The sequence below is a fragment of the Opisthocomus hoazin genome, chromosome 14, assembly GCF_030867145.1.
Source record: "Opisthocomus hoazin isolate bOpiHoa1 chromosome 14, bOpiHoa1.hap1, whole genome shotgun sequence".
Taxonomy (NCBI): Eukaryota; Metazoa; Chordata; class Aves; order Opisthocomiformes; family Opisthocomidae; genus Opisthocomus; species Opisthocomus hoazin.
The window spans coordinates 1176634-1194521 of record NC_134427.1 but is presented as its reverse complement, the minus strand read 5'-3'; positions in this window follow the sequence as shown (position 1 = coordinate 1194521).

The following is a 17888-nucleotide window of genomic DNA, read 5'->3' as shown; positions in this document are numbered from 1 at the left end:
CCTCTGCCGCTCAGAAATGAAAGAGAGCTTTGTGAAGCCACCACAACCGAACCGTTCTTGTGCGTGGACAGGCAGCAGCAGCCAGCCAGGACGCCAAGCCCTGCTTCTGCCACAAAGCCTTGGCAGAGCACAAAGGGAGGAGGGGGAGAGGCAGGGGCTGCCGAGGCGATGGGACACGTGGCAGGGTGCAGAACGGAGAGGCGTGCGGGCTGTGGTGCGAGGAAGGAGATGAGATGGGGAGAAACAACGTCAGGGCTGCAGGAGGGCGACGGGAGAGGGACCGGCTTGCACGGCACGGGGCGCGTGGCGGAGGGATGCGGGGGTTTGCGTGGAGCTCACCCAACAACCCTAAAAGCACCCACACTTGGGCTGGGATGTAAGAGCCACGGAAATACACCCGTTGATGCTTTGCAGCCGGTGCCTGGGAGGTTGGGGCGCGTTCGGCCCCTCAGAGGGGCAGGGGACGGTGCAGGGCTCCTCACCGCAGCCTTGCTCCGAGCAGGCTCCGCTTGGCTGGGCTCGACCCCCCGCCAGCAGCCGGCTCCTCGCCGAGGGGCTGGGCAGAGAACCGGCGCGAAGCCAGGCTTCTGGCGCTGGGGAAAGAGCCGCAGCGCTCGGTCTGCCCGGAGCAGCCTGCTCGGGGAACCAGGTGCTCAGAGGGAATTTAATTCAGTAACCGATTTTTCATACATGTATGTATAGAAAAAAGTGTCGGAGGTAGAAGGAGGCAGAAGTGTGTTTGCATAGCCTCAATTCTGAAATTTCATCTCAAAGCAAAAGTGTATATATACATATTTTGAAGTGTATTCATTTAAAATAATAAAAAAGGAGCTGTGAAAAAGGAGCAAATTCTTTGACTAATAGGATCCACAGGGAAACTAAAAGAACTTAATAGCTCTGCAGCAAAATCTGCACAGCACCGTCTCGCAGAGCGGCGCTGAAGCAGGAGTGCGGGCTTTGGTGGGGAGGGGACGGGGAAGGGAGAGGGGGAGGACAGCAACGAGGACTCAGGAACCGTAAGCGCCTGAAGGATGCTGTCAGGCTTCACAGGGTGACCCGGAGGGCTGCAGGGTGCTGCCACATGCCCTCGCCCTGCGGACAGCCCCCGTCCACTCACCTGGACAGGTTCTTGCTGCTTTTGCGCTCATAGCTCACCATCAGTCCCAGTTCGTTAGGTAGGGAGATGAGTAATTTGCCTATTGTGTCATTAGCGAGCACGGATAATCACCAGCAATATCACAAACCCCCACGTCCCCGTGGCAGAGCCCGGCCAGGAGGAGGGGGGCGGGCGGGGGACTGTAAGAGGAGAAATAAAATAAAGTGGTTTTAATTTTTCAGGGAACCAGACCGTTTCTGCGGGTGAGAATGGGGCTGGAATGCTTTAGTAACCCAACACGGGGCCAGGCGTGCTTCTGCAGCGCTGCGCCCCGGCGCTGCTAGCGAGCACGTGGGAAAAACACCGAGGCTGTTCGGAGACGGACGGACATCTCCTCCGCTGCACGGCACAGCCGCCGACAGAAACTCACGCAAGGCTTCCTCAGCCTCCGATTAAAACGGGCTGGGATAGCTAACGGCTGTATTTACAACACCTCCCGTTGCACTGTGTGGTTTAAATCGATTTCAATAGACTGGATGTTAACTGCGACCCCACTCCTGGTTGTACTCTTCCTCCCCGAGTCTATTCTCTCTCTCTTTATAGATATGTACACACATTTATATTTATAGACCTATGTGATATACACAGCTGTGGTTGCCGTACCACACACTCAGCTGCCTTCCCTGCTCTTTAAAACGCGCGGCAGAACACCGGATGCGCTGGCAGCATCCAAGCGCCAGCGGCTGAGGGGCAGCGCCTTTCCCCGGCCACCACGGCTCCCGGAGCGGAGGGGCTGGCGTGCAGCCGGTGGGACCATCAGCTCCTCCCTGGAGGAGTTTCATCTCAGAATCACAGAATGGTCGGGGTTGGCAGGGACCTCTGGGGGTCACCCAGCCCAGCCCCCTGCCCAAGCAGGGTCACCCAGAGCAGGCTGCACAGGACTGCGGCCAGGCGGGGCTGGAATATCTCCAGAGAAGGAGACTCCACAGCCTCCCTGGGCAGCCTGGGCCAGGGCTCCGGCACCCTCAGAGGGAAGAAGTTCTTCCTCGGGTTCAGCTGGAGCTTCCTCTGCTTCAGTTTGTGCCCATTGCCCCTTGTCCTGTTGCTGGGCACCACTGAATAGAGTTTGGCCCCATCTTCCTGACACCCACCCTTGAGATATTTATAAGCATCTATTAGGTCCCCTCTCAGCCTTCTCTTCTCCAGGCTGAACAAGCCCAGCTCCCTCAGCCTCTCCTCGTAGGAGAGATGCTCCAGTCCCCTCACCATCCTCGTAGCCCTATGAGGGGCTCCACCGGGACCGCTGTGCAAAGCCCCAGGTCACACCTGGAAGGCTCACCAGGTGAATTTTTCCGACAGACGAGGCCGTTTTGGCAGGTCTGTGCAGGAGATCCCTGGAGCAGCACACCCTGCAGCCAGATTACCACTACACATGGTCATCTGCAGAGTAAGAGCGCGCCTCGCCTCGCCCAGCCGCAGGGAGAGAAAACCCAGCCATGCTCGTAAGAAATTCTTCGTTGCATTGAAGAGAATCATGCAAATATTTAGACAGATACTTAAACCAGAAGAGCGAACTGCACGTTCCTCGTGGGACAGGAGCAGACTCCTCCGTCCCCTTCTCGCCAAGTGACGGGCCCTTCCCAGGACAAGCCAGAGGTGCACGGGCGACGTGGCAGAACCGGCAACACCATTTCCACCTGTCCCCCATGGCCACTTCGGTGGCTGTCACCTGTATGAAGCCTGTCAGGGCAAAAAATGGATATATATAGCACTGAGGTGGGCTACAATCCTCCTGGTCTTGGGAAGATAAAGGCCACCAAGCAGATGAGATGCAACGAACCTCTTTTAGAACAAGCTTGGTTTTTGGCTGGGTTTGAAGCCAACGTGATGTGCTTGTGCTTTCTTGTTGTCACTGGAGTGGCAGTTACAGCTTTGCCTGCAAAACCCTCAGCCCAGCTCTGAACAAGACCTAGCCACCTCCTACACAAATTTAACATTTCCTTTCTCCATCAGTTTCTATCTCAAGAATAAAATTGGCCAGAGCTGCAATAAAGGGAGGAAATCCGGAGACCTTAGGCTATGTTTGTACGTGGAAATCGATCTCCTGGGCTGGGAAGGTGATTCATCCACACTACAGAGGAGTAAAACCAGCATTTTGTACCCAATTAACACAAGAAAATCCCGGCCAAGGTTGCAGCTTTGCGTTTTCCTGTCACGCAAGCCTCTGTAAAACCAGAGGCTTGGCCTGTCGTGTTCTTTGCAAACTAGGAGGGAAATCAGGCTGGAGCATGGCACGCTCTGCGGGGCACTTCCCTTGGAGAGACAGCATCCATCCTCACCCTGTGACGGAGCACACCCATCTCCAGGAGACCTCCACATGGCTCTGGAAGAGGACAAGCCTTACTTGCGGTCATTGTTCAACCAGCTCACGTCACTGAGGTCTTCTGGAAGAAGACAGATTTCTCTCAGGAGATGGGATGCAGAGGCCCATGCCCCTGCTTATCCATTCGGAGTTGAAAACTGAACCGTGCCGGGGCAACGGTGCTTCAGAGCACAGCGTCAGGTCACAGACAGCAGTCCCCACCTGACACGGCACAGCCGTCCATCGGTGCTGAACCACCACAGTCGAGCCCGCCGGAAGAGCAGCTCTGCCTTACGGAGTTTATTGTCCCAGAAGAACACACTAAAAATGGATTCTGCAGACGCAGCAATACAGGAACAGCCACTTCTCCCGCTGATCAGTTTAGGTTGCAATTACAGTTCTGCTGTTGGTTTCGGATCACTATAAACCGGGCCTTGTCAGGGTACACATGGAGACAGCAGTAATTTAAACAAGCCAAAATCGGGCCACTTCCATTCCCCTCTGCACACTGTGCGGTCTCCTCCTAGGCACCGCAGCCCTGCGACGGAGAGCTCTGCTCGGAATTCTGCTCCCTTCTCTCCTGGTTTTACAGAATCCTGCGTGGTACAGACCACAACCATCGCCACGTCTCCTTCTTTGTCTCATGTTCACCTTGAACAAAAAATATCTGTGTGACACAGGCTGCCCGGTGCCCCACCAAGAGCTTGCACGAAGTAGCTGCAAACCCAGCAATCGATGATTTGCCTGAGCTCTCCCTGCTCCCACCGCTTCGAGCCTGACCCCCCTCATTCCATGGCTTAATTGGGCAGAATCACTTTAATTACTCCTCTGCAGTCTATTCAAATTAGCAGCACGTCGGTGACGGGAAGAGGCTGGGATCCAGGCTGAGCCCCAGCTGCTGCTCACCGGCGAGCGAGCTGCTTACCAGAATCTAACCTGACAAAACTACCGTCCTCGTCCGAGGGTTTCAGTCTGACTGAACACCTGACCGGAGAGGAGACCTTCGGTCCAGTCACATCGGGCGTACAGAGACCTGCCTGAGCTCATTCTCCTGCCAAACAGGCACCACCCAGCACCCAAGCAGAGGTGGCACCTCCTGCACGGCTGGGATGCAGCTCAGGCACGGGCTGTGGCTTGCATGGCAGCTCGGGGAGCATCCCGGTTTCCCTGGGCTCGGTCTGTCCTGCGTCACTTGTCCTTTCAGCTGTGGGAACTCGTTACGCAGTAGTGATGTGGGCTGAGGCTTCCCAGCCGTGATCTTCGGCGTTAGATCTGGCCCTGTCGAGAATCTCTGCAAGAACATCGCTCTGTGGCATGTTGTCAGGAGGCTATGAAGGAACAGCCAAGCAACCATCCAGAAAACGCAGCCAATCCCAAATAAATCCCTTGGATTACCTTCTCCGTTCTCACTTTTCTCCATGAGTTCCTCCAGGTGTTGAGCAGATCTGCCCGTGGAGCTCAGCACTGCTCACGCTAAGGGGCATTCGACTGCGAGCCCTGGGGCTGGACGCAGGTCCTTCACCCCAGGCCCCTGCTCGGAGGTGGTGGGCTGCCAGAACCATCCCTTCCATCTCGCCTTCGTCGCCGACTTGTGTCATCTGGCACGGTCGGAGTCACTGCTCTGTTTATTTGGGGATTTTGGGGTGGGGGGAGGGTATAATTTTCAGCAGTCTATGACAGCATAATTAGGTAAATATGAATGAAAGAAAAACACACTCTTGAAGTCCAGGGATTTTCACATATTTTCCCTGTTATTCCATCTCGCTGGAAAAATAAGAGCTACTCAGCATGAACATTTATTAGCAATTAGTATGCGGGGCGCTTGGGACCTCCTGGGACAACCTAGGTAATTAAAGCTTCCCACAGCCTTCTCCCTGTGTTTTGCCACCCTGTGCTTCCATCTGGTCCCAGCCCCGCCTGCCCGTGACAGGACATCGTGCGTTTGTGAGCCTGGGACTCGAGGCATCAACAGCATCGGTCACCTCAGAGCAAATAAATAAATAAAGTGCCACCAGCAAAGGGCAGTAAAAAGACCTAGATCAGCAGCCCATCACCCTGACATCGCTGTGAACTTTTCTGCTCTCTGCCCACCTAGGCACACCCTGAGCAGCTCCAGTGCAGGGAGGCTGAGCAGCGGGGCATCGTGTGGGTATGAAGAGCAGGAGCTGGTGCTGGCTCGCTCACTGCCTCCCCTGCCCAAAGAGTAAGAGGAACACCAGGGAGGACAGGCCTAATGTCCTTGCAGAGGCTATTGATGTTCTGATTTTTACACTTTTTTTTTTACCTTCCTGTTTCGGAGTTCAAGGTCTTGGTTTCCCTGCATGAAATGAAAAGATTCAGCATAGGCAAACTTTATGCATAAGTTCCCTGAGAAACCTTCATCTTATAAAGGAAGCACTCAGAATCCTGATCTCAAGTCTTCGTAGTAAATTACAGAAAAATAATCAGAAACTCCCACATTTTTCAAAGACTTTGTTTTAAATCTGCTATCTACTCGTAGTCACAAACAAAGGCGGCTGCTGCGGGAAAGCAGAGGCACAGAATCACAGAATCACAGAATAGTAGGGGTTGGAAGGGACCTCTGTGGGTCACCCAGTCCAACCCTCCTGCCCAAGCAGGGTCACCCAGAGCAGGCTGCACAGGACCTTGTCCAGGCGGGTCTTGAATATCTCCAGAGAAGGAGACTCCACAGCCTCCCTGGGCAGCCTGGGCCAGGGCTCCGTCACCCTCAGAGGGAAGAAGTTCTTCCTCATGTTCAGCTGGAGCTTCCTCTGCTTCAGTTTGTGCCCATTGCCCCTTGTCCTGTCGCTGGGCACCACTGGAAAGAGTCTGGCCCCGTCCTCCTGACCCCCACCCTTCAGATATTTGTAGGCATTTATAAGGACCCCTCGCAGCCTTCTCTTCTTCAGGCTGAACAAGCCCAGTTCCCTCAACCTCTCCTCGTAGAGGAGATGTTCCAGTCCCCTCATCATCCTCGTAGCCCTCCGCTGGACCCTCTTCAGTAGCTCTTCATCTTTCTTGAACTGGGGAGCCCAGAACTGGACCTTCAGAGTTGTACAGGATGCCTTTGGAGGGTCATGACGAAGGCAGAACTGAGCACTAGGAGAGAAGTACTTACTGCTACAGACAATGAAATGAGCACCGAGAAAAATTACAGACCAGATGAACTTGTCACCAGGTGTAACTGTAGCTGCACGCTCCCGGAGCGCTGGAGGAGTGCACGGACTCCAGAGGACAGGGTGCCATCACCAGCGCGGAACCGCACCGCAGCTGCCACGGACGGGGCTGCCCCAACACAACCGCGAGTGCTTCAGGGCTCAGCTTGCCAGCCCAGGCACCGCAGAGCCCCTGTCCTCTGCTCCGAGCACCACGTCCCCTTCCCCGGTGCCCCGGGCCTCGCTGACCGGCTGGCCGGCACTCAGCCCTAGCAGCGGGTGGCTCCTGTTTGCAGGACGTGTTCTCACAGCTGCAGTTTGTGCCACCGTGGAAAAGCCAAACATGATAATACCAAAGATGTTTCAGCTGGATTTTTTTTTTTATTAGTGCTGGGAGCCTCAAAGCTTGCCAGCTGTGCAGCCAAACTGGAACCTTGCTGCTCGGAGGAAGGCTGAGGTTTGTTGTCCTGATGAAGAGCGAGACGGGAGAGGACCAGAGCTGAGACAGAGCTGGGGTCCTTCCTCTTGCTCCTGCTGGGACAAGGGAAAGGGTGGGGGGCAGTGACCGGCACCGAGCTGTAGCTCCTTCCTCTCCAGTGTGGAGAGCCATCCCACTCCCACCTTGAACTGGGACCCCCGCCTCTGTTAGAGCCCAGAGCCCCCGAGAGCTCCCAGTGGGAGCAGGCTGACGCGGTGCGGCCCCACCACCCGCTCGCCCAGAAGCTGCATTGCACCCCGGGCTGCAGCGGGGACAGGCGGTCCCAGCCCAACCTTCTGCCACCACCACCTGCAGCCTTTGAACAGGACTGCTGCTTTTCAGTCGGAAATTTTAGCTTCCAACCAAGTAAATAATTGTACATGTCACATTTATTTACTGCCTCCAATAATTCTTTGCTGGCCCTTTTGGTTTGGACGTAAGTGACTTTTTAATATATATTTTCTCACACTGGTGGCACATAATAAAGTAATCATGTAATTACTGCAGCCATAAATTTGTCACCTTGGTAACTACTTTTTATGACTTAGAACAAGAGAAGAAAAGTGTGTCTCCTTTTCTGCAGTGATGTGGTTTGTGGTCGCAGGCACTTTAAGGGGTGGGTTAGTTTGTGTCATTCTCCTGATTCAGGCACTTTTAGAATTTGTTTATACTTTGATCAAGTCTTTCCTCAGCTGCCTGCTCGGTGATATTAAAACATTTTCAGAATTTAACCTCCTGGCAAATCACAAAAGCCCCATCTGGGAAGCCGGGCTCTGCAGACCAAGGCACAGCAGGGTTAAGAGCCTGCTGATCTCGCCTGGTACGCCCAGCAGCAGCGCAGGCATCGCGGCTCTCCGCCCGGGCACGCCATCGCTTTGCTGGGAAAAGGGGCAGCAGAGCAACACGCCGGTAAGAAACCAGGGCTGAAAGGGACCCCAAGCAGCCTCACCCCGGGACAGAATCACCCGTTCCCTGCTCCTGCTGGCAGAGGTTTGTTTGCCCTCTCCTTGAAGAGGCACAAAGATGGAGAAGCCAACGTTCCTCCAGAAAACACAACCTGGAATTTCACCGTCTTCACAGGGAGGAAGATTTCCCTTTTCTCTAGGATTTCTAGCTCTTGCCTGCCGCTCTGCCAGCCCCTCCCAAAGACACCTCGCAGAGCTGTGGTACCGTTTCCCGTCTTCAGAAAACTCGGAGAGTTTGCGATTTGTTTTCACGGCGATACCTCTGATTTGCACACGGACTGCAAACAGCTTGCATTTTAAAAAGCAACTTTTCATAGTGACCTTATTATGGTATTGTAGCAAAACGCATTTCAAGTGATGAAGTTACAAATAAAAAGAGAGTACCAACATTCACTTTGACAAATGAGATCGGAAATTTCCAGCTGCACTGCACTGCTTCATCAGGACTATTTTTGTTTGATTTGTCAACTAAATTTTTCTTCTTGCAAAGGTTTTATTTTCGATAAAATGGTGTTTTCCAAGATGCAAATATTTCATTAGAATTTTTTTTAACCACCGTAGCCCCATGTCAGCAGGGTTGATTTCAGTGCCTTCATGCTAGGTGTACGTTTGAGCACTCATGGCATCGGAGCCGCAGTTTTCAGCTTCCTCCTGTCCTCTTTTCCATCTCAACACAACACATCCCTGTAATTGAAGGAGCAATGAACTGGGCTCAATGTGCTGCCAGTCTGCCTCCAAATAGCTCAGAACAGGGATGTTTTCCCATTTCAAAACTCCACGTGAAAGTCCCAAAGTACAGAATCACAGAATCACAGAATAGTAGGGGTTGGAAGGGACCTCTGTGGGTCATCTAGTCCAACCCCCCTGCCCAAGCAGGGTCACCTACAGCAGGCTGCACAGGACCTTGTCCAGGCGGGTCTGGAATATCTCCAGAGAAGGAGACTCCACAGCCTCCCTGGGCAGCCTGGGCCAGGGCTCCGGCACCCTCAGAGGGAAGAAGTTCTTCCTCATGTTCAGCTGGAGCTTCCTCTGCTTCAGTTTGTGCCCATTGCCCCTTGTCCTGTCACTGGGCACCACTGAAAAGAGCTTGGCCCCATCCTCCTGACCCCCATCCTTCAGACATTTGTAAGCATTTATAAGAACCCCTCGCAGCCTTCTCTTCTCCAGGCTGAACAAGCCCAGTTCCCTCAGCCTCTCCTCGTAGGGGAGAGTACGTGGGACACGCGAGCGCGAGCTGCGCTGCAGGACGCAGGTCTGTGGGCACCGCGCTGCGCAGTGCAGCTACGGGACTCGCCCCAATTTAAGGCTGGAAGTCCCTGGCAGAGCTGGAGTCGGTAACTAGAAACCTCTGCGCTTCAAGCAGAAGCTTTCAGATCTTTTCAATTTTGAGCCTTGCCTGGTGGAACGAAGCGTACTGCCGGTGATTGCTGTACCGCACAGCTGAGTAGGCGTTTCTTAGTCACCTTCCGAGGACCTCTGACAAACAGGGCATCACCCCTCCAGGGACCTAACAGCCCTCGGGGGCAAAATGCCTCTCCCCAGGGAGGGTTTTGCCCCCAATTCTGGATGATTGCCGCAAGGAGAGAAAATCAGATATGCAGTCTTTGCTTGTCCCCCAGGATAAAGTCCCTGCCACAGCAGGAAAGGGGGTAACTGCGATGACACCGCTGCCGAGAGCGGCTCAGCCAGCCGTCCCTCGAAAGACAGGCTCACACATTTTGCCCTGTCATAGTCAGGGGCTCTTCCTGACAAACTAGTTGCTGCTGCTGCTCGAGACGCATGTTTTATTCATGCCAAAGAGTGTTCTTTTGGCCGCATCAACATCAAGCAAATGCAGCACAGAGTGGGCCAGTTGGGTTCATCCCAGGAAATCGTTTATCTCCCTTAGGGAGATGCTGTGCAATGCCCTTAAGCCCTCGCTGATATTTAATGGTGCGAGCCTGATGCTTAAGCACCGGCCCCGCGCCGAGGTTGTCTTGCTTCTGCGTCGCTTTCAGGCAACAAGCTCTAGCGTTTGCAAAGGCTGAGGGGAAGGATTTGCTTAATGCAGCCCCAAGCCCCTGCCCTAATGGGTTGTTAATCCATACCCAGCGCATCGAATTTGCCAGCTGACTCCCAGGGGTCCCCAGCATGCCTCCATCCTCCAGACGTTCGCTGGCAGCCTGTGGTTTCCTGGGATCCCGAGGGAAACGGAACAGCGACTGTAATAACAACCCCCACGCAGCCCCCTCCCCCCCGACCCAACAGCAGTTGGCAGCCAAAGTGATACGCACATTACTGGATTTATATGAAGTGCTGCTGAGCAAGAAAGATTTGAGGGGGTTTAACAGCTAGATGGGACCGAGAGATGATCTCAGTGCATTGGCTTGCACCGCGAGGAAGGGCGAGAGCTTTAAAGTCACAGGACGGGAGAAGCCTGCAGCGAGTGGAGGGGTCCCTGCCCGTCCCCACGGGACAGCCGCACGCCCGAGGCACCGTCAGGAGCCGCAGCAGGACCATGACTGTGCGAGGCAGCTGAATACGCGCTACCCAGCGCTGGCCTTAGGTGGCAAGGCTGCTGGTGAATCATGCAGTCTCCAGCGATGCTTGTACCCCAGGTCTGCCTGGCACAGGGGCAGAGAGAGAAACCCGGTTGTGTTTTCTCGGGTAGACCCCCCCTATACCACAGTCCTGTAAAGGAAGGGACTCTTCCTGAACATGGAAGAGGGTTTTATTCAGCCATTAGGCTTGTACCTGATGAAGCCTGGAAGGACGTCTCACTGCTGGAGTGATGCTCAGAGCGGACGCTCCGTGTTAATTCGCCCTGTAATAGCAGGGTGAATTTCTGCGCATCTGCAGGCTCTGATAACGCCGCCCGGAGACAGACTTCACCCAGAGGGACGGCGTGCTGTGCCTGTACGCAGACCAGCTAGGTGCCAGCCCGGAGCACCCCCTGCTAGCAGCCAATACACAGCTCTGCCCGTAGCCAAAAGCTCACAGCAACAGCCCCTTGCTCCCCTGGTCCGGCTGACGGGTGCAGTGCTGCAGCCCCCTCCCTGCTCTCCCCGGTCAGGGTTTTCTTCCCAGGGCTCAGCCGTATTTCTGTCCGGTTCCACAACACCCTTCACACTGCCTCAGGGTCCCTCTTGGGTCAAGTCAGTCTCGTGGAACTGGAGCTCAGCTCAGGGCATCTCAACAAAGCAAACTGGCACCTACTGGAAAGGAAGTTAAGAGCACCCACTAAACCCCAACCGAGTGATCAAGTCTCAACAGGAGACTAAAATCACATGCACCAGGGGTGAGGAGCTCTGGGATTAACCCCCTTGGCTGCTCCTCACCCCCTTCAGACAGAAAAGCTTTTAATAGGTCAGCAGATAAAAAAGCAGCAGCAAAAACATTCCTTATCTCCCCTGCCATGCCTGGGCTCTGTAATACAACTGATTCCTGCGATGTGCAGACCTACTCAAACAAGTTTATCTTCATTCGAGGAACAGTCATACAGGGAGATTGCAATGTAATTACCTTCTCACAAACCCTAACTGGAAATCTTCACATCCAGTCATTAGCTTTAAGACAGGCAGACAGGCAATTATATCTGAATAAATGACTGAGAAATGAATCCGGGACACTCTCAGCCCTGATTCAACCTCCAGTTCACAGTCTTGGGCGCAGCAGCAAGCTGTCCATCAGGCCCACCCGCACCCGGCACCATCCTTCGCTTGCCCCACACCAGCTGTCCTGGCCATCCCAAGGCTTCCATAGCTGACCCCAGATCCCCCTGTGACCCTGGCGTGGGCAAGCTACCCCCCTGCCTCCCCGTGGGCTGCCATGGACCTGGGCAACCTCAGCAAGGCCTGGCCCGAGGCTCCAATGCCTCCCGAGTGTTTCACTCTTGGCTGAACTCCTCCTTCACCGCTCCCCTTCCTCTTCTTTCTCAGTGGGTTTATAAGCCTCAGTCCTGAACGTGTGAAGTCTCCCAGACAGGTGAGCAATAAAACGCCCAAGACCTCGCGGCAGGGGAGGCAGCAGCACTACAGCCCGGCGGTTAGAGCACGCAGGCAGCAAGCCAGGACACTTGGGATCTATGCCTGGCTCCAGCACGAACCTGCTCAGTGGCCCTGGGAAAGTGGCAGAGGGGAGCGGGCTTTCCACAGGAGCTGGGCTTCCCTCCACGCCGCGCTGCAGTGGGGGTCAGCTTTGCTGCAGGGCCCAGCATCCACCAGCACCCACAGCGGCACAGAAAGTCCCCAAGAAGCTTAGGAACCGCTCTCCCTCCACTGAGGCCACCAACCTTCCTCTTCCTCGCTCCCCTGTAAGACTGAAACACCACAGCTGGCCGGTTTCCAAGCCCTTCCCAGCGAGGGCGGGTGAGTTGCACTGGATACATTTCCCAGCCACGCTCTTTCTGAGAGCCGTTTTAAAAAGCCAAAAGCAGCGCTCCCCCCGACAGACCCCTCTGAAGGCTCTGCATTTAATTGTCCTCCCGTGGGTGCCAGCGTTACCATCTACCTGCAGGAGAAAGAGCAGGCACGTCATGGAACGGCCAGCCGCCTCCCGGTACCCGTGACACTGATTCAGGGGCTGCTGTCTGGTACCTGGTCTCCATTCCAGCTCCCCTCCCTCCATTTTACCATCAAGACGGATATTTTATCTTCTGTGATTATTTACTTAACGAAACACAGGTATTTGCAGCCCAGAGGGTATTCCCCACTGGGAGGCTGGAATAACAGTTTGGCACGGCACAGCACACCAGGCTTTGGGAGTACTGAGAGCACCCTTTACAGAGGGAGATGGCGGTGTTGGGGAGGAGGAGCCGAAGCAGCTGAAGAGGTTGTTTGATTGTTTCCTGGTTGTGAAAAAAGTCAGCTGGTTAGAGAGAGAGAAGAGGAGGAGGCAGAAGGCAGGGAAGGGAGGGGGGTGGCCTGCTGACGATGGGAACGACACTTCTGGCACCAGCTTTGTGCATATGGAAGCCTGGATTCCTGGCGAGCCAGGGCTGTGGGTGGCCAGGTCTCCCTTATCTCCCTGGGGAGGATGCTTCCTGGATGCTGAGCCTCCTCCTACCCCCAAACAAACCAGCTACAACTCCCCCTTTGTCTTCTGCAGAAACCTCAAATTAAGGTCTCGTTACGAGGCACAGGGGAAGGCGCCTCGCCGCATGCGCTCCTCCTCCATGCTCCCACACTGCCGAGAAGGCGAAACCGCTCGGCCGCAGAAAGCCCTGGCGAGGCCCCTGCAGCGAGGGCTGGAGCTCTGCTCGCTGCGGGGCGACAGGCAGCCAGGACCCTTCCCCCAGCCCTCCCTGAGAGCCCTTTCCCCACCCTGGCAGCAGCCACGCCGGCCGCAGGCACCCCAAACCGCAGGCAGAACCCAGGTGATGGAGACGCACACCCCTGCGAGCAGCCCCGGTGCCAGGCCTGAGGAGCCGCCGGGAAGCCCCTCTCCAGGCAGGGAGCAGCGCTCCGAGCTCCCAGCGGACCTCGCAAAAAGATGAACTCTCAAACAACCCGAATTTGGTGCTACGGCACAAGGAGGCGGCCCAGGCTGGGATGGAGGGCCCGGGCTGGGGATGGAGGGCCTGGGCTGGGGATGCAGGGCCTGGGCTGGGGATGCAGGGCCCCGGCTGGGGATGCAGGGCCCCGGGCTGGGGATGCAGGGCCCGGGCTGGGGATGCAGGGCCCTGGGCTGGGGATGCAGGGCCCTGGGCTGGGGATGCAGGGCCCTGGGCTGGGGATGCAGGGCCCTGGGCTGGGGATGCAGGGCCCCGGCTGGGGATGCAGGGCCCCCGGGCTGGGGATGCAGGGCCCCGGGCTGGGGATGCAGGGCCCCGGGCTGGGGATGCAGGGCCCCCGCTGGGAGGCAGGGCCCAGGCCGGGGATGCAGGGCCCCGGGCTGGGGGTGCAGGGCCCCGGCTGGGGATGCAGGGCCCCGGGCTGGGGATGCAGGGCCCAGGCCCGGGGATGCAGGGCCCAGGCCCGGGGAGGCGCGGGCCTTGCCCTCGGGTGGCTGCGAGCAGGCCGGCGCTCCTGGGGACTGAGGAGCCGGGGGGGTGGCTGCAGCCCCACGACTTCTTCTGCGCCACCGTGATCTATCGTGATTTATCGCGATGCCAGCACCCACCCAACCCAGTCCCCGCGCCGCCCGTCCCTGACAGCAAGCGGCCGCCGGGCCGGTCACATGCCTCCCGTCCTGCCCGCTGATTGGCCGGCGCGGTCTATATAAGCCGGAAGGTGCCGGGCGGCGCCATTTCGCTGGGGAGACGAGGGGAGGGGAGGGGGGATGATAAGCCGAGTTAGGGGTTTTTCAGCATGCTTCGCTTTGCTTTTCCTGGACCACACAGGCCTTCCCTGAGGCGTCGTTCCTAGCAAAATTAGACCGCTGCGAGATTTATTGGCTGAGGGGAGAGCTGGAGTTCAGTTCTCTGTCGGCGCGTTCGCAGGCAGTGGCGGGCGCGCGGCCTAGGCCCGTGTCCCCATCCCCGGTGTGCTCGGGGCCTGCTGTCCTCACCGCTTGTCTGGCAGGGGACGTGGCTGGCTTGTGGTCACCCCCACCAGCAGGTTTGGGGGTGTTTGTGCCCCCGGGGGGGATGCTGTGTGCCCCACTCCCGGGCAGGGCCGAGGGAGGTGGAAGCTGGGCGGGAGGTGATGGACAGCAGAGCACGGGCAGGGTGTTTCTCAGGAGGAAGATCCCGGTGGATTTGACAGGGAATGACTCAACCTGTGGAGAGGTGCTGCACCAGCCTGCCTCTGAAAGGGCAGTAAAAACCTCTCAGGGACAAAAAAGTCTAGTTCCTGTTTTTCTGACCAGGAAAGGGGTTTGGTAGCATTGTGGCTGATAACACGCTCTTGAGTGCTGTTGAATTACCAGCATTGAGCTCCTGGAGAGAGCCCGTGCCCTGGGGTTAGCGTTTGGCAGCTATCGAAGCACGGTCCTTCAGCGTTGCCCTCCCCAGCCTCCGCAGTGGTGGCCCACCGGGCTGCTCTGGGGAATGGCGGAAAGTCTGCCAGGATCCAGCCAAGTCTCTGGGCTTGGCGTGGAATCAGGAATGGAGAACAGCCCATGAGGGGTCACAGTGTTTCCTGTCACAGGAGGAAGGCCTCGCTATATGACCAGAGGCAGGCCTATAGGAGAAAGTTCATCTTCACAGGCAGGCAGTGTCAGGCTTTGGAAAGCACGGGGGTGTGGGCTGTGTGGTAGAGCCTGTTCACCTGCAGGGAAAAATCAGATGATGATTTCAGGCTCGGTCTGATTTTCCTCAGCCTGAAAGTGGCTGGTGTTTCTTCAGAGTGAAAAGGGAGTGTGGGATCAGGCTGCGGCACAGCCGTTGACGGAACCCTGCTGCCCTGAGCTCTACCCAGCTGCTCCTCATCCCCTCTCCTTCTGTTCAATACACCACTGTGCTGCTAGGTTTGCAGCGTAGCCGCAGCCGGGGGGACATATCTGCAGATCCCTCTGCATCTGAACACCGAAAAGTGCCACTGATCCCCTGGGGACTTCCGCTCTGTCCCCTTGCCATCGGGAACTGATGGCTTCCGAGACCAGACAGGCACACACATGGCCTTTCAGGCTGCTCAGCTGTGTGTCTGGACAGGAAAGATGTGAAGGCCATTCTCCAGAACTGCCCTGGAAAGCGAGCTGGTCTGCTGCTGCTCCTCCGCGGTAGCCTGAGCAGGGGGAGAAGGAAGGCAGCTCTCTTCCCCGGGGCCTCCCTTAGCACAGGTAGCTCTCAGCTCGGCTCCGGAGGACTGATTTTAGCACGCTGCTGACTGACAGCTGCTTGCCGGTCTGGCCAGAGGGTTCGGGCTGGCTCATGAGGGAGCCACCCTCCTTCCCCCATCCATTAATGCTGTGTTAATGCTTTCCATGCTTTCCCTTTGCTTTCCATGCACCGCGCTGCACTGCTGCCTTCCAGCATGCTCCCAGTGCAGGCGCCTGAAACATCTCTTCGGTACCCTTGGGCAGCTGAGAAATATGTAAATGTCAATCTTATTTGCAATGCAATAATGTTTCGAGACATTGAGGTCATTATGTATTAACCTGGCAATGACACTGTTTAATCTTCCCAAGAGGCTGGAATCAAAGAGAAAACATATCGAGCCCATTCCCAGGAGTGTGTCCTGCATTTGCGGTTTTATAATCAGAAGAATGTAGCCTGTGTTTGTACTTTGCTAGGTTAGGAAAGGGCCTTTCTTAGGCGTTTGTTTATTCAGAGGTTAATGCATTAGCTGTAAGGAACCTGCCAGCAAGGGCACGGAACAGGAGCTCTTTTTCTGCCCGTGATGGCTAACCTGTCAAAACAGTGGTGGTTCGGGTTAGCACCCAGAAGTGCAGTTCCGTGCTTTTTTTCTGGTTGCTTGAACATCTTCCGCTGAATAAACAGGTTGGAAGAGCCTGGTGTGCACTCTTGTCTCGCTTCTGCATGCCCAGTTCTGGGCAGAACGGTAGAACACAGCTGTGGTCCTCGTCGCTTAAAATCACCCTCACCGTGGTCCTTGCTGCAGGGTGGAGGAGGCTTTGGTGGCTTCATGGTTGTTTCTTCCACGCTTACTCATCTGTGGTCCCCCATGCTGGCTCTCAGTTGGCTGCGATGGCAGTTCTTGTTCGGTTCTGTCAGGATTTGATTTCACATCTTTTTCCAATTCAGCATCTTTAGCATGTTATCTAGGCCCGAGCTGAAGTACAGAAGGCTCTCACTGTCCCATTGCTAAGACCTGGAGTTTTCTATCATGCTTTGACCTCTTCAAGAAATGTGACTGCCCTACTCTAGCAATTTTTAGGAATTTCTTGCTAATTGTTTCTCAGTGTGACAGTTTTTTAGTGATGCCGTCACTGACGGCGGGCACAGGGGAGGACAGGTCTTGGAGCCTAGTCACGAAGTCACTGTGGAAACAACAGTCATGTACTCGGATGTTCCATCTGCTGCTGAGCTGGGATTGTAGCTTGTGTGAATGCTCTTCATCAGCTTCAGCGCAAAGTTAGCAGGGTCCATTTATGGGTTAGCAAGGAGCACTTACGGGGCTCTCAATGAGTACAATGGACTTTAAACCGGGTGGTACTAGAGGTACCCCATGGTGAGGGGTTCCCCCAGCAACCTTCTCTTGAAGTTCCTAATGGAGAATAGAGGACCTTCTACAGTGCCTCCAGCTAGGCAAGAGCCTGCCTGTCGGTGTCCTGAAGGGCTGAAGGTGGGTGCTGGGAGCGGGCAGGCCCCGTAGTGCGTGAACTGGGCTGTACGGGTGTCTGGTTCCCCTGCTGCTTAATAATAACATAACTTGTGCTTGAGGGAAGAGAAAAAACGAACAAGAGACGTAGCCAGTTGTATGGAAGCACCGAGGCAGTGGCCACAGTCCCGCTGCAGAGGCTGAGGCCTCCTGCTCGCCGTTCCCAGGCTGCCAGTGCTGCAGCTCCCACTGTCCCTGCACTTTGCGTTGCTTCCTCAGAAGCTGTGAAGGCATCAAACTTTTGTACAAGGGTTGGTTACAGGGGAGGCATCAAGTCCTAACGTATCTACTCTGAACCGCTCCCAGAGGCACGGCAGAAGGCAAGCTGTCTTTCCTCTGTTCCCTTGTATAGAATATTGTAAATAAAAGCTTTGAAATTACTGTAGAGGCAAGAAAGGCCTTCAGCATGACTCTGCCTGTGCCTGCAAACTCAGGCTAAATTAGCCATCTCCTGAAGGAGATCGTACCAGTGTCAAGCGGACGTAGGGCGTGATCTTTGCAGCTCTTCTGATGCCCTTTGTTGGTCGTCTTCTGTAAGCTCATGCCTGTTTTTTAAGGCACGAATGGAAATGATTCTGATCCCATCCTCCGCATAAATACCGAGAGGATTCCTCTGGCTAATGTGATTACAG